Source organism: Mixophyes fleayi, chromosome 8 (genome assembly GCF_038048845.1).
Source record: "Mixophyes fleayi isolate aMixFle1 chromosome 8, aMixFle1.hap1, whole genome shotgun sequence".
Classification (NCBI taxonomy): Eukaryota; Metazoa; Chordata; class Amphibia; order Anura; family Limnodynastidae; genus Mixophyes; species Mixophyes fleayi.
The window spans coordinates 26822485-26839188 of record NC_134409.1 but is presented as its reverse complement, the minus strand read 5'-3'; the positions used below and the strand labels follow the sequence as shown (position 1 = coordinate 26839188).

General features: G+C 40.7%; 2 protein-coding genes across 2 annotated transcripts in view; one reads left to right on the top strand and one right to left on the bottom strand.

The window, feature by feature from the left end:
• The window catches only part of BRINP2 (BMP/retinoic acid inducible neural specific 2), a 163481-nt gene that overhangs the window by 87496 nt on the left and 59281 nt on the right, over positions 1–16704 (bottom strand). The window lies entirely within an intron of this gene.
• LOC142099084 (uncharacterized) overlaps positions 1828–16704 on the top strand; it is a 195024-nt gene continuing 180147 nt past the window's right edge. Inside the window, exon 1 of the mRNA XM_075182203.1 lies at positions 1828–1936. The gene's annotated coding sequence lies outside the window, so the exon portion shown is untranslated. The remainder of the gene's footprint in view (positions 1937–16704) is intronic.

Here is a 16704-nt window from a genome sequence, read left to right as displayed (position 1 = left end):
CGCCAGGTCCAATATGTCAAGGCTATTTAAATACTTTGATTAATTTTACTACAAATCCCCATTAATCATGTTGAAAGTTTTAAGTGCAAGGCAGCCCATGATAGTAATTAGAACTCTCTGGAGGGTGATGTATCTGCTGGGAGCCTTCACTTCATTACAGGGGAATAATGATTAGTATGACAGTCGTAACCAGGGTGTGCGATGACGGGACTAGCATAGAAATGTCGCAAGAGCTACAGCCAGACTGACAGGCATAATTCACACTGATACTACATATATGTTTGTCTTGCGTTCTTACGTAAGATTAAGAAACGCTATATTTGTCATATATTTGTATGAACGTGTATTGCGTGTTTTTACTGCCCAAAGTGCATGCACTTTTTTTTTTTGCACAAATAATAAATATAATAATAATGGAACTGAGCTCAAAGTAGGGTATACCTCACAACTAGGCCAATACAGTTTGTCCCAACCGCTGGAAATTTTGGGAGGTACTGGTGTAGTATTCACTCTGCATTATCCCCTGAATTTAATTTCTAAACTACAAAAATGACAGTTTAGAAAAGACATAAACTAGCAGAAACTTTAAAAACACACTACACCCTCTTAGAAATGCAGATTCAAACATCTGTTTCCCATATGTCCATAAGGATAGAGAATAATAATTAGAATTAAATATGAAATGTAAATTCTTTGTGTTGCATGCAATTTGATTCCCAGTGCTGTCAAATGAAATTAGCAAAAAAGAACAGTCCAATCTTTTCGCCTTATCACAAAGACGAAGACCCGATTTTGCATTTGGGCTGGATACAAACCCGGCACTGATGCCAGAAAACAAGTCTTGTTACAGCACAGGTTCTATAAAACAGTGCAGAACTCGAGCATAACTGTTAATGAGGTCAAAGAATTCTGGCAGACTATAGCTTATATCAGAATGTGCAAGATGTACCGAAAACCACAATTAACATCTCTGCCTTGTGCACCAAAAATGGATGTAAAATTCAATTTATCTGCTATTTACTTTTCCTTCCTAATTTTTTAACCATTGGTACATGTTTAAAACATTTAAGTATAGATAAATAGATAGACGGATAGATAGACGGATAGATAGATAGATAGATAGATAGATAGATAGACGTTTAGATAGATATGAGATGGATAGATAGATAGATAGATAGATAGATAGATAGATAGATAGATAGACGTTTAGATAGATATGAGATGGATAGATAGATAGATATGAGATGGATAGATAGATGGATAGATAGACGGATAGATAGATAGATAGATAGATAGATAGATAGATGGATAGATAGACGGATAGATAGACGGATAGATAGACGGATAGATAGACAGATAGATAGACAGATAGATAGATATGAGATGAATAGATAGATAGATAGATAGATAGATAGATAGATAGATAGAGATAGATAGCCATCCTTGATCTGGGGTCTGATTATTATCTCTAAGCCAGCAGAGATCTAGGGGTAAATGTATCAAGCTGTGAGTTTCCGGCGGGTTTGAAAAGTGGAGATGTTTGAAAAGTGGAGATGTTGCCTATAGCACCCAAACAGATACGAGTTATCATTTATTTAGCACATTCTACAAAATGATAGCTACAATCTGATTGGTTGCTATAGAAAACATCTCCATTTTTCAAACCCACCGGAAACTCACAACTTGATACATTTACCCCCTAGGTTCTGCTTTATGCCCTAATTTATGTTCCTTTTCTCTGAGGCCATACATATTAATTGAGTATAATATTACTCTCATCTATATATTATTACTTGTATATAAACTATAGTCATGTGTACGCAGACGGAATCGAGACAACGCTATGCATCTAATGTACAATCCAAACACCAACCGCATAACAGTATCACGGTCAGCTGGGCCAGGAGGTGTGTCTTCCACCATCAGCAGGATTAAGGTAAGATGCAGGACTGTATGGTTCTGTCTACAGTATACTTACAACATATGTGTTTTGAACAAAAAATCTCTTAATAATGGATCATATGAGGATTGCAATATAAGATGATTAATAACAATCACAATAGAGTGCTCTATGTATTGTAAGTTGGTCACTAGAATGCTCTGTTTATTGTAAATTGGGATCTAGAATGTTCTCTGTATTGTATAGATGTTACTCAAATGTTTTCTATATTGTATATAAGTCACTTCAATGCTCTCAGGGTTGTATATTGGTCACTAGAAAGCTCCCTGTATTGTATATCCGTCACTAGAATGCTCTTTATATTATATAGATTTTACTATAATGCTCTCTGTATTGTATAGAGGTCACTGTAATGCTCTGTCCAATCTATAATGATTACTAGAATACTATCTGTATTGTATAGAGGTCAGTAGAATGCTTGTTGTATTATACAGCGGTTTGCTGGTAGAAATGCCTGGGCCACTTGACCACCAGACCAAAGATCGTCAGACAGCTCCAGGGAGGAGGGATGTGGAAATAGGGAGGAACCATGCATTTGTAAATAAAGAAAATATTAAAAAACCAAATCAAAAAGCCTTAGGGCTAGATTTACTAAACTGCGGGTTTGTAGAAGTGGAGATGTTGCCTATAGCAATCAATCAGATTCTAGCTTTCATTTTGTAGAACAAACTAAATAAATGATAGCTAGAATATGATTGATTGCTATAGGCAACCAGTGGCGCACGCAGGGGGGGTTTCTGGGTCCTCCTCCGCTAAAAAAGTGCCCTGCATATCGGCACTGTAGTATACAGCAGCAGCGGCGCTGTCTAAGAAGCGTCCGCGGCAGTGCTGTATTGCATGCGCGGCAGGTCTCTAGGGTTTTTTTATTTTTCGGGGTGGAGGAAACCCCCCCTGAAAAATCCTCCGTGCACCCCTGGCAACATATCCACTTTTTCAAACCCGCCGTTTAGTAAAAATACCCCTTAGTGTAAGAAAATGGATTTTTGATCTGGTGATAGCATTCATAAATGTGTAGGATTTTATTTGTATCTGCTCATACTAAGTCTCAGTGATGGACAAAGGCATTTGTGGCACAAATGCTTTTTAGTTCCAGGGCTGGAACTAAAAATAGCCCTTGTGTAAAAAACACATCTTCACTGGTTGGCTTGTAATTGTATTTCTCTGTTGCCACCAGTGCTCACCTAGTGCTGAAGTGCAACTCAACGCTACACTACTCTATTAAATGCAGGCTGGGAAGCTGCATGAGGCTGAAGCCTGTATTAACAAAGCCCAGCACAGCCCACTAATAATGTCGAACACACCATCCCTTCTGGCAGATGGCAGAGTTGCCTAATTGACAGTTCAGGCCATCCTTCAACACATTCTTCCTAACTAGTATGTAATTCAGCTTCATGATCTGTATGGAATACAGCCTCATTACCAGGGGAAAATAGAATCCACAATGACCAGTGTTCAGTGCAGCTCTATGCTTAATAGAAAAAGAAGTTCGAAGACTTTACAATGCAGCTCCATGACCACCTGTACAATATAATGCAGCCCAAATATCTGTATGTAATGTACCCTCATGACCATCATTGCCCCACCTCAGTCCCCTGGTCCTATAAGTAAACTACTGTTGCCACACAGATCAATATAGGAAATGCATCTAGCATCACCAATAAAATACATATTTACTTATAAGTGGTACCTATAACCTAGCAGACCACCTGCTCTTTCAAATAAAATTACCTTTTTACTCTCCTACGTGCACTGTTGTTATTCAACACTTGCTGGGCTTCCTGGGGACACGATGATGTGCACCTCTGGACCCACCCAATTAGGCTCATGATGCCAATTATCAAAGTCCTGCTCTTTTTACCAGAAGGGAGTTGGGATCTGGGAGGGAGGCCTACTCTTCCAGGAGTCCAGGAGAACTCCCAGAAATTTGAGAGTCTCCTGGATATTTTGGGAGAGTGGGCAAGTATGTGTCCCACAGACACTGTGACTAGAACTTTTCTTGCTAGAAAAAGTGCTCAATCACGGATGTGAAAAAACATGAAAATGAAGGAGGGATGCTTGTGCCCTCCCACAGGAGTGAGTAAAGCAGCAATCCGTCATAGCCTTTCTTTTTTCTTTAAATAGCAGTTAAGTACCTTTTAAACATGCATCTAACAGTCATTTTTCTTAGCTGCCCTCATACTAATCACAATCTCCTTTTCAAAATCTCTCTAAAGGGCAGACAAGTATGGCTGCTAATGGTACAACCACAGACTCACAGCCCTCAGCATGTCATGTGATGACAAAGTAGGGAGAGGGTGCAGCAGGATTTTACTGTGCACAAAGCAGATCGATCTCAGAGTGGCATTTGGTGGGGTTTCCTCTCCTGGGTCCCCACTAATCTATTTAGCAGTGTTCTGGCACTTGCATAGTCAAGACCTCGCCGATCAGATCACCGTTAATGCTGCTCATCTCTCTCCACAGCAGGGGAGATCCGAGAAAGGAGCTCTAAGGCTTTCAATTAGAGTTGCTATGTCAGATCTTGCCTGCTTTGCAGAGAGCCGAACAGTTCCAACGTTATTGGCAGAGACCCTCACTATATAAGTGCCAGGACCCTACTAAGCACAAGGAATGATGGGATACCACCACCAAAATACTGTTACCAAAGGTGGGGGGGATCCAGTAGAATTTATACTTAAATTGGGAAAAGTCTTTAAAAATAAATTGAATACCTTGCAGTGACCTCTGTAGTATTCACAGGCAACAACAGTAATACATTCTAAAATGTATTTTTATTTCTCATAGGTTTTTTCGTTTAACTCTGGTCCGTAATGCATATTTTACTGATTTTAGTGTATACATGTTTATCTTGTCAATACTAAACCTCTGAACCAAGAAAACAGCTTTTTCCTGAGCAGCAAATACAATACGAGATACCTATTATGCAAACTGGATTCTCCTAACAATATGTGACAACCCCGTACCACTGGCAAATGTTATGTTTTGTTATACTGCTTCTTATTACAGGAAGCGCATCTTGCAGGCCATGTACTGGTAAATTTGCATTACAAATCCACACACTGACATATTATCTCTATATAACTGTTTCCTTTAGGGGAGAAGCTCTCGTAAATACATTTGGCTTATTACTTTCAAATAAAGCAGTATTTCTTTTTAATATGCAGAAAAGTAATCATCTGCTATTTAATGGCAAAGTCAATGGCTGCAGGGGGCAGTCAATTTACTTCCCTGAAAACCTCAAATAAGGTAATGTGTTACATCAGAAAATGGAGATGAACAGAGTCATTGTCAAAAGTGTCTCTCTCTCCAATGGCAGTTTACAGAAATGATGTTCAGGCTTCTAAAACTAAATTCAAACAAAGACAGTTTACAATGGACCTGGAATTCTACGTAAGTGGCTCAGACTTGTCCAAAGCGAAAGGGTTAAAGTGGAATTTCAATCATTACTTTACAGGTTCATGTTTGCGGCCATAATTTAAAGACTCTACCTAACGCCAAACACATTCTAGTAGTTGCAAAAGAAACATGGCTTCCAGAATAGACAACTGGAAATACTTTTAAGCTGGCGTTTGAGAGAGTGGAGTCATTTTGAATGTAAAAATAACAATAGGAATTCAAAGCAGATACCTTTTAATAGCTAAGTGTAGTGGAACTTACTGCAAGCTTTTAAGGCTCTAAGGGCTTGTACGCGCTAGCATTGAAAAATGATGTCTGTTAAAAGCATAAACAAAACGTTGTACTTTGTCCCTTCTTTTAACAGAGCATTCAAAGTGTATCCTCAGAACTTCACTGCCTCCTATGGAGTAGATTCAATTTGGCGCAATGCGTCTCCGGAACAGTCCGTGAAGACAAAGCGCCTCTATGTTTTTACTCAAATCTCAGCTCATTTTCCCTGTGGATCCTATAGAGACGTGAGGAGACAATGTGCAGACATTTGGTAGCGCATTGGATGGCAAGGCATTGTCCGGCGACATCTCGCAGTAAATTAAATCTGCTCTATAGTGTATTGTGTACTTCATTAGTTCTTCCATAGAACTAAATTATAGTTTACCTTGAATTAACGCTTATGAATGCTGTAAAGTTGAAACTGAAGCAAAGGGAACACTTTTCAGAACATGTATGTACAGGTCCATTGGCACACATTAATTTATGGACTACCAGCGCTAGCGCATTGACCAGGCTTTAAGAATGCTTGTTCTTAATCCCTGTGTGTACAAGTTGTACGCACTTGAACCATACTTGCTCACTCTTCCAGAATATCTGGGAGACTCCCAAATTCCGGGTAGGTCTCCTGGACTCCCATGAGCTCAGGGCATGTTCTCTCATCCTGCCAGGGGTGAATCTAGAATTGTATTGTACGGTGGGCGATTTAGGATGAGGGGGGGACCATTTAGTCCCCGCCCCTTTTTGATTGTTAAGGCTGCCTGTGGCTGCACAGTATGGGGCAATCGCCCCCCCCCCCCAGGATCCGCCACTGCATCCTGCCCACTTCACTAGGAAGATGGGAGCCTCAATGACGCAACTCGAAGTGAATCGCGTCACTTTGTCCCCACCCCAAAGTTACACTTTCGCATGATTGCATCACCGGGGCCAAAATGACGTGAATCGATATTAAGCGTATTACTGAATTACTTTGTTATTTTTACTTGTAAAAGTATCCAACTCTCATAAATCCTGTGCTGATGTTTCCAAGACTAGTTTTACTATAACAAACTTGTTTAAATTGCACCTTTTTGCACTTTTGCTAATGACCTGTAATGCCTTCTGCTTGCTATAATAATATCCACCTGTGATTTAATGTTCTGATTGTTACTTCAAGCACTAATACTGTAGCTATTCTTACAGAGTCCGCCTGCAGGTCAGGTCTATCCATCTATCCTGGAGTGTTTTATGTGTTTGCAACCTGTTGACATTCACAAGCTCCTCGGCTTTCAGCCGGTTCTTGCATTTTGTCTTTTCTGTCTGATCCTTTGAGATGTACAGGCCCTGATAAAGAAAAGCCATTGATAAATGTTACATATCCTGCTGTGGACTTGCTTCGTCTTGCTCCGGTACATCGCTGACCCATGACTTGCTTCCCACCAGTTGTCCACAGTTGTCCTTTTCAACCTACGCAGAGGAGATTTGTACAACATCGCGATAACCGATCCATATTTCCACTTATTTTATATATTTCGGCACCTGCTATGAACGCTGGAATCAAAAAGCTTATTTCGTACTAAAGTTTCATTCTACTGTATAGTAACAAGTAATGTGCTGTGCTTCTGTAGAGAGCTGCATAAAATCCATTTCTTAGGTTATAATAAGAATTTCATACATTTTCACTTTATTGTTAGTTCCCATATGGTCTGCAACGTGCTGATTCCTTGAGAGATATCTCTTTTTAAAATACTCTCCCAGCCTCCTGCTTAGCTCTGCAAACAACTATTCGGGGCGCTCTCTCTCTGCCTCTATTACTTTGGAATTGTATAAGTCTGATTGAGTCCATGCTGAGTATCTTCCAGCAGGGTTTTTTTATATCCACTACACATTCATCCAGCAGTTGCTCTCCATGTCCTAGGGCTTTTATATCTACCGAATTTGAACTATTCATACTGTACGTGCATCCTTTATCAACATGAAATCTCAGTACGTTCTCTGAATTTATCTTCTGCAGAATGCATGCAGTACTGTGTCTGTCACTGTACACTACAGCGCATGGAGATCTAGGTCTTCTACAGTGTCAGTCGGCCTTTCCTGGGACACCTAGAAAGGAAATTGTTTAGCCACTGAAAATGTGTAACTCAGAGGTGTCCTCGCCTCCAGGCTACTAATTTTTCCTTGTACATACCATCGTGCAACTTTTATGAAATACACAGTTTGTCTTCTAGCTCCCTTTTGAAGCCGAGTCATATTCCAGGGCCATTCAAAACAAATAACTCTGTCTGAGGACATTAATTCATGGCTAAAAACACTATAGGGAGCTGTAAAAAGAAATGTTTTCAGTAAAAGTTGCAGGTATGTGCACTCCAATAAATTAAAGTTATCTGAATGTAGAAAAAAACCCTCAAATGTTTATTTCCTGCTTGAAGATTAATCTACATTAATCTCTATAAATTATCAGTATTTCTACTAGACTGTACTGGACAGGGAGCATTGTACATGACTTTCCGTACTAGCCATATGCAGGGAATTATTTCTAAGTGCATACTTGCCAAAATTTTTCATTTTGATCCTGCTACCATATATAGCAATCGCCAGCAAGCAAATTGTGTCAGTAAGCAAGTAAGCACCCCCCCCCCCCCTTCCCCGGCACTCATTGCAGCAATTTACTGCATAATACAGCAGGGGGCGGGCTAGGATTAATCTCCGCATCCAACACTTAACTAGGGAAGTGGGCAAGGTGCAAGAGGCTGCACTGCTCTGCCGGAACTCCTAGAAATTCCGGAGTCTCCCGGACATTCTGGGAGAGTAGGCAGTTGGGACATACCATGAGTGTGAGCCAACCTCCCCTGCACTTAACTTATGCCAGAAAGGACCCAAAATACAGCAGAGACCAGTCAGAGAGATAGCAAATACATCCTTCCGATTTTCTTCATACAGATATATATCAGAAACAACGTCTAGTATATACAGTCACCTCTGCTAGTAACAATTATGCTATTCCATTTTTTGAAGTTACAGTCCCTTAAACACTATACGAAACATACCTGCTGACTTCCAGGGACAAGTGTCTCTGCTTTCAAACTTTCCCTTTTATAGGCAGAGACAATTCTGTATTTCCGTGCACAATTTTCAGAAGTGATACCAGCAAATCCCTATTTCAGGATCTGTTCTCATATCAGACTACTTAAAATGCACATAGGAGAAGCTCTATTAGATTATACCAGTATAACTTAAATAATAATAATAACCAATAAAGACACAGACACCAAATTAACGTTGGAATAAAATATATTTATTGAACCTACCAAAAGGAAGCTAAAGGCTAGAAAGGCAGACGAGAGCAGGGCAGTCAGCAACAACAAAACCAATAACGGTGGAAAGGTCAGACCATAGTACCACCAACCCAGGATTATACCTTATCTATTGGCCAGTGCTAAATATCTGTCCAACGGCAAGACTACACCCCCCCTTATAACCGCCAGTATAACCTTTAACATACTGGACAAGGATCTACCTCACAGTCGGACCAAACATGTGATGACACCACGGACCAAAAGGGGGAGTAGTGACCTATGACAAGATAACCCGAGCACCATATGCAAACTTACCGACTGCACTGCTCTCCTACCTATCAAAATAACCTAAACAAAATCAACCCTAAACTGCAGGGTGGGCGGGAGGAATCCGGAAACAGAGAGGCAGTTCCTGTGACAAGGTGACCTATATAAAGAAACCTAAGCCTACACCCCTTCCCAAGTCTTATTGGCTAACAGGCTATAGAAAGAATCTAACTGGCTATAACTAACATCCCTCATCTTAGTGATTTTAACTACGTTCTGTCTAAAGGACACACTTCCCTTACAACAGACTCCAATGGAAGTCAAAACAAAATTCAAACTCTTATCTATGTATTCAAATGAGGCAGGAGAATCCCATATGATAAAATCTTAACGTAACTTTAGTTCCTAGGTTTGTTCCATCCCCAGACCTCAGCATCTGTCCTTGCAGTGTAAGCTGTATTTGTTCGGGTCTATTTAAATTCGATTGCTGAAAATACAACAAAGATATGTTTTGTGCCTGCCAGTAAGTCTTGTTATGTTGTCTCATCTAGTCCCTTATATCTGTAGCAGCAGCTGTTTATTGTGTGCAAACATTTACTTATATTACAGGCGATTATATCACATTGTCCGTCCGCTCTTCCTAGTATTAGCTGCCACCACTACAAGCCTCCTTTCTCTGTTCTATGTAGTCGTGTATCAGATCTTGTTTATTCGGAGCCATCTGTTCAGCGCTAATGTAGGAAGGCTCAGTTTACCATCTCTACACAGTAACTTCATTATCAGAGAATATGGGTTGATCACAATGGAGCTCAGATGTAGTCTCATGAGTTTATACTGAGATTTTTCTTCCGAGCTGCTGAAATGCCCTTGGAAAGGTTTTTGTTTTTAACCATTTCACAGCAGTCGCCGGTCTCATTACATTTTAACAACTAATCAAATTCCAATCCCTTTCCCGCTAACCACTCCTACGGGGGAAATATTCCGTCTCCAGGTAATTTTCCATGAACCTTTGTAACTGATAAAGAGTTTATAAATGTAGCTCCTGAGTTTTCACAGCATACTTGTCTTCCGTTGCTAGGTTCCCACTCTATGTTCAAATGTACTTGAGGCTTTTATAATTGCCCGTCCTTTAATCAGACCATAGAATCATTTCAATGTCACTTATAAAGAAAAATGTTTCAATACTGGAAGGTCACAAGGGTCTTTATTTAAAAACAAAATAAAATACATCGCAAAATGAAATAACAAAAAAATGAAATAATAAACTCATTGTCTCTCCGTTCTGTATTATGAATCATAAAGCAAATCACACCATCATAATACCTATGAACACTTGCCAAAAATAACCAAAAGAAACGGCCTCAACCTACATTGGATGACGCACAGAAGAAAGGCAGACGCAGACATCTATGTATAAATCATCATGCCCATACACCTATTTCTAGAATTTAGCAGCTTTTTTGAGAAGGACCAGAGCACCAGCATGAAGTATGTTAACCTATGGCTGCCTAGTCTCGCTGGTCAGAGGGCATTACCGTCCAATCACAGTCTGACCTTTGTGAAAGTACTGTGCTCACTCTGGCAATATGATCATTGATTATACAACCAAAGAAGGGAAAGTGCACTCCGACCCAGGCAGCCCGATACCTACCATTGCTCTAAACCAGTAGTGCTCAATTTTTATAACTGCCATCCATGTGTCACTGCCAAGATAAGTGTGCCTTAGTTCTGGCACCCAAAAGAGGCGATTACTGACAAAATGTATTGCGTATGTGACAAACAGAGGAGGCAAGAAACAGACTCCCGGGTTGCACACTTGTCCCAAAAGGCGTTCCTGCAAATATCCCAGTACAGACGGAATGTGTTTCTTGGATGCTAAAGAAGCATTCAGAAAACCCCTGAAACGTCAGATCAAGCTGCAATAACCCAACAACATTCTATTTAAATTGTAGCTCAGCGGTGTTAAGCGCCAGTCACCTGAAATAATATTACTCCATCAGCACTTTGATCAACTCACCATCACTCTCTATCACCTGTTAAGCAATCAAAAACATTATTACATACTGTATTTCTAAAGAAACCATTATAAAATAAAAATAACAAATAAAACTTTTTTTAAAAAAAAAAAAACATGCAACTGGAATGGTAAACTAAATAGACTTCTCGGTTATTTTCTGTTGTCAAATTCCATGTCTGTTTGATAAATATTATGTCTCATCAGGACTAGTATCCATTTAATGTTGGCTGCTACATTTGTTTCAACAACAAACACACCTTTAACAAATAAAAAGAGCCTCTCTTCATGAACTTATTCTGCATCCTGCACAACGATTGTTCACGTACTGCAATCTTTTCTTGCGGTTGCCCTTTATCTTTGCTATTTCTGTTTTTACAATATAAGGTATAATGAAAGCGATGTCACACACAGACTACACAATGTGTACGTTGCACATCAAGGATAACATATGCCGGAGCTGGCCAGGAAATTACAAAGTAACGTAATTAGTGCCGCTAAAATGGCATATGCAAATCTGGTCGCTGATAATTATATCCCTATGTCTCTCTGCATGAACTTTACATGAGGGAAGGAGGAACATTTATCATATTGTCCAATGCACCATGTGTGATAACTGAGTTATCTCTCTTTCTATATTACCAACTGCTAGTGAAGTAAAGTTTTCTGGAAAACTAAACTTTTGTCTCTAAGTCCTTAAAGGCACTGGAATACCCTTATGATCCTTACATACTAAATCAGACACCAGTCAAAATGTTCTCTATCCAATGTGCTCACTTTTATATAGCCTGCTATTTTATATTTAAATTTTATTCCAAAACTGCCTCCGCTGGTGTGGGGGGAATCAATAGCGGGCAGTAGGGTCCTCAGCCAGTCATCCTTATGTCCAGTAACTCTTAGGTTTATGCCCTATGTCAGCTGATCTCATCACACAAACAAGTTGAGCTGTCTCCTCTGTATGCTTTCAGTTACAGGTTAGGTGTTAGAATTGTTTATTTTCCACACTGTGTTTCCAGGGTCTCAGAATTGCTTGACAGAGAGACAGGTCTTTTCATGGAAAGAACAATGGATCCCTGAGAGTGGTTCGCTGGGACTTTGAAGGAAAGTAACTCAGACATGTAACTCCCCCTCCCATAGAAGCCTTTCACCCAGATGAAAATGTAATAGGTCTTTTAAAAAGGTCTCAACTCTGCAATATAAATAACAATATAAATATTTAATGTTACTGTACTTTAATGCCTGGGGGTATTTTTTAATTTTGCAATGTTTCTTTAACTATAAAAGCCAATTTAGGCCTTATACGATCCAGGTGTTCTCCCAACAGTTTCTGCCTGATATGGTAATGCATATAATCCTTTGCTTGTCTGTGAATGGGCAAAGCCAATGCAGCACGTTAACCTCATGCCATCGTGTGGACCAAATGCATTGTAACATTGTCACTGAAACAATGGGAAAAATATAAACACCATAAAAGAACCATGTAGTTCCATACCTCCCAACATGTCTGTTCCCGGCAGGAAGACATGGGGAGTGGTCATTGCACAATGGGGGCGTGTCCATGATGTGACAGGAACATGGCCACGCCCCCAGAGGTCTTCCTAGCGCTTTAAAGACACCTCCCTTTCCCCAACATTCCCACATGCGAGACAAACATCAAAATCGGGACTGTCCCATCGAAATTGGGACCCTCGCATGCTTAATTAATTATCGGGATCATGGGCATGACTACCGAGGTGGCATGGATGGCAGCTGCCACAGCAATTGCCACGCATGTTGCTCTGCGCTCTGCAACCCTCTGCCATCTTCTCAGAGGAGAATGGTACTGTGTCTGCAATCAGCAGGGAGCTTAATGAGTGATGCCAACAACTAAAGGCATCAAGAGCCATAGAATGCTTTGTGCCACAGCTGGCATTCTGGGGCACAATTAAATAATGTTTATAGTGGAAGGGGGCTCTGATATTTCCTCCCTCTCTCAAAATTTTGATGCTAACTAATTTTGTTAACTAACATATTCTGCTATCAACTAGTCTTCCCCCAGTCTTCAACTTGAGCGTTCACTTCCTACCTGTAGATTGTAAGCTCTCACAAGCAGTGCTCTCTTGTGTGTTCCCTTCCTCTCTGCGGATTGCAAGCTCTCACAAGCAGTGCTCTCTTGTGTGTTCCCTTCCTCTCTGCGGATTGTAAGCTCTCACAAGCAGTGCTCTCTTGTGTGTTCCCTTCCTCTCTGCGGATTGTAAGCTCTCACAAGCAGTGCTCTCTTGTGTGTTCCCTTCCTCTCTGCGGATTGTAAGCTCTCACAAGCAGTGCTCTCTTGTGTGTTCCCTTCCTCTCTGCGGATTGTAAGCTCTCACAAGCAGTGCTCTCTTGTGTGTTCCCTTCCTCTCTGCGGATTGTAAGCTCTCACAAGCAGTGCTCTCTTGTGTGTTCCCTTCCTCTCTGCGGATTGTAAGCTCTCACAAGTAGTGCTCTCTTGTGTGTTCCCTTCCTCTCTGCGGATTGTAAGCTCTCACAAGCAATGCTCTCTTGTGAGTTCCCTTCCTCTCTGCGGATTGTAAGCTCTCACAAGCAGTGCTCTCTTGTGTGTTCCCTTCCTCTCTGCGGATTGTAAGCTCTCACAAGCAGTGCTCTCTTGTGTGTTCCCTTCCTCTCTGCGGATTGCAAGCTCTCACAAGCAGTGCTCTCTTGTGTGTTCCCTTCCTCTCTGCGGATTGTAAGCTCTCACAAGCAGTGCTCTCTTGTGTGTTCCCTTCCTCTCTGCGGATTGTAAGCTCTCACAAGCAGTGCTCTCTTGTGTGTTCCCTTCCTCTCTGCGGATTGTAAGCTCTCACAAGTAGTGCTCTCTTGTGGGTTCCCTTCTTCTCTGCAAATTGTAAGCTCTCACAAGCAGTGCTCTCTTGTGTGTTCCCTTCCTCTCTGCGGATTGTAAGCTCTCACAAGTAGTGCTCTCTTGTGTGTTCCCTTCCTCTCTGCGGATTGTAAACTCTCACAAGCAGTGCTCTCTTGTGTGTTCCCTTCCTCTCTGCGGATTGTAAGCTCTCACAAGCAGTGCTCTCTTGTGTGTTCCTTTTCTATCTGCGGATTGCAAGCTCTCACAAGCAGTGCTCTCTTATGCATTTTCTTCATACCTGTAAATTGCAAGATTTCTGAAGCAGTGCTCCCTTGTGTGTTCCCTTTGTCTCCGCAGGTTGTAATCTCTCACAAGCAGTGCTCTCTTGTGCATTTCCTGCCTACCTGTAGATTGTAAACTTTCACTAGTAGTGCTCTCTTGTGCGTTCCCTCCCTCCCAATTATAATCTCTCATGAGCAGTGCTCTTTCTACCCTTTGTTTCTGTGTGCTAGTATGTAAAAATTATGCAACTTCTACTAATTCTGCTGATTTGCTTAAAATGGAACCATTTAAAAATGAGTGATGTCATACTAGTAGTTTCAGTGTATCTTGATTACTAATATATTGGTGAAGCACAGAACTGATAAGGTACTTGACTTGCTGTAGAGTCTGGTTTGAATTCTCGTGTTTCAAGCAACAAAATAATAGACTTGTATAAATCTGAATATAAATTGTCCCAGGAAGAATCTGTGTAAGCACTAGAAGTGAGATATAGATGGATGAGTCTTGCATGAGACATATATCACTTATTTTAATAGAGTGCACAGGGAGCACAGAAGTAAGCTCCAATTAAGCTGCTTGCACCATTTTAGCCAAAATGTACTTGTACTTTTTTATGACACTGAAGGAAAACAATTTTGAAAGAAAAAAAAAAAAGATTTGCAAAATATTTCTGGACTATTGTAGGTTTGCAGACTGCAAATAACCAGAGAAAATATACAGTATAACAGTTTATTGAAAGCCCCTGGTACCAATCCAGAGCTGGAACTTAGTTTTATTTAATACAAGGTACAAACCACTATTTTATATTGTCCCCATTACAATCAATGGTCTTAGCTAGCAATTTCCACTGTTTAGTAAACAAACAGTCCACCCAAACCTAATAACGCAATTTTGGGCAGAGTTGAGAGTTAATATAAATACAAAATTGGATTTCCAGTGAATGCGCTGATCACTGGATGTGCTGGAATATCCCAATCGCTGTATAGTGGTACCCAGACATAATCTGCCATTTCCAAGAGACCAAGCAGTAAGAGGAGAGGGGACAATGGTGTGGGACATCCCAGACTTTGTTGACGCTAGCAAAAGAAAATTCCACACTAAGGGACAGATTTATTTCCCTGTGTTGTTCTCTAGAACACATCCCGTGCACTATTATTGTTACTACGGTAATAGCTGTGCATTATTACGGTTACTACAGTAATCTCAATGCTGATTTTTGCCCGTGAAAGTACAATGCAAGGAATTGAATCTGCCCCTAAGTATATATTTTAATATTACCTCAATGAACTCCACCCCAAAACTACATTTTTGGCTCTGGGTGGTGTTCTTCTTTATATAAAGCTATATGATGAAACCATAGTAGATACAAATTGCATTTTGCAAACATCTCTTACCCACTATACTGTTAACACCCCCACAAAAATCAACCAATGTCCTCTCTCTGTCTATTTTACTGTATAGTGAAACGGTAATGCCATATCAGACCTGGAATACAGAAGGCATTTAGCTTACCTGGCTCGCTAATTAGCACTAATTAATTAGATGATTATCATACATGCTCTATTGAAATCGATGTGTGTAGCACGGTCATGCTGTGATATTAAGATGTCCACATGTCTAGTATAAAGGTAGGATTATGAGTTTTTAGCTTGTGCTCCATCACCACAAAGTGCATGGTAGTGTGACAGAGGGGGAGAACTAATGTTTATGCCGCACAGTATAATTCTTCAGAGCACAAGAAGAGTGGCAGGACAGGACTAACTACAAGAGGTAAACGTAAAACAATGGTGATCACTTAGGACAAAGCAACACAAGCAAAAGTTACTTTGACATGTTGGCCATGTTATTGTGCCTGCTTTTTGTACTTGGCGCCTGAGAAATTACATTATAGTATCAGCTTTGCGGATGCACAAAGAATTTTACAGAGAAATGGGAGGGCCGGGGTGATCCATATGCATAACTAGGTAGGTGTTCAGGCAGCAGCGTGGTTCAGTGATTAGCACTTCTGTCTCACAGCACTGGGGTCATGGGTTTCATTTCCGACCAAGGCCTTATCCGGGTGTAGTTTCTGTGTGTTCTCCCCATGTTTGCATGAGTTTCCTCCCACAAACATTTGCTACTGACAAAATTAACACTAGTGTGTGGGAGTTATGGAATTTAGACTGTAAGCTCCAATGACGCAGGGACAAATATTCTCTGTACCGCGCTGCGGAAGTCCAGGCTTTATATCTTAAAGGGTTGTCCAAAAGTGGATATCTTTTTCTTCCTAAAGTAACCCTCCTCAAACCCTTTGTTACCTTTACATAGCCGCTTTATCAGTATAAAGAGCAAAGTCACTCTACATGGTAGCCAAGTCTGGACAGGTAATTCAAACCTGCACAGGCTACGGCAGCCCCTGAACTGACAGGGAATAAGGCTG